Source organism: Ochotona curzoniae, unplaced genomic scaffold (assembly GCF_017591425.1).
Source record: "Ochotona curzoniae isolate NIBS_2020 unplaced genomic scaffold, NIBS_Ocur_1.0 contig_1, whole genome shotgun sequence".
Classification (NCBI taxonomy): domain Eukaryota; kingdom Metazoa; phylum Chordata; class Mammalia; order Lagomorpha; family Ochotonidae; genus Ochotona; species Ochotona curzoniae.
In genome coordinates this window covers 31,509,711-31,510,316 of record NW_024464918.1, presented here as the reverse complement: position 1 = coordinate 31,510,316, position 606 = coordinate 31,509,711, and the positions used below count along the sequence as shown (strand labels likewise).

Below are 606 nucleotides of genomic sequence, written 5' to 3'. Positions count from 1 at the left end.
AATTTGAATATTATTAACATGACAAATGGTAAGAAATGAAACCTCTTTTTGTTTCTTAGCTCTAGATAATATAAAAACTCATTTTTCTCAATGCTCAGTGCTGTTTTTACTCTGACCCAAATTATTCTTGATTTCTTTTATTAATGAGGCCAAAAAAACATTAATACAGAAAGTCACAACCTAGCACTTGTATTCCAGCTCAGCTTTGTCAGAAAACTTATTATATTACTTATCAAGTTAAAAGTGTTGCTACCATAGCTCGGAATTTGTATGTTGAGAGGGCTGTGCTTGTTGTGGCAGCACATACACTAAAAATGGAATGATGCAAAGAAGACTGGCATGGCCCCTAGACAGGGATGCAAACTTGTAAAGCGTTCCATATTTTGGGAATATTGAGGAGTATTAGACAGAGGAGTGAGGGAAATATGGCTATCTTTTTGGAACTGCACCTATGGAATGCACAAAATATGTTGTCCTTAAATTGGTAAAAATTTAAAAAGAAATATGAGAAAGAAGACATATTTAAATGTTGGCATTCATATATTGCTGAGGCATGTCACTGATTCAGCCAACTGAAATGCTGAGAGTGCTACTTTTCAGAGGGAT

At 34.7% G+C, this 606-nt stretch overlaps 1 non-coding gene across 1 annotated transcript; it reads left to right on the top strand.

The window, feature by feature from the left end:
• The first annotated feature begins 284 nt into the window (after positions 1 to 284).
• Positions 285 to 386, top strand: LOC121154578. The gene has a single exon (XR_005883560.1). It is a non-coding gene; the product is annotated as a U6 spliceosomal RNA (small nuclear RNA).
• Positions 387 to 606: the final 220 nt, after the last annotated feature.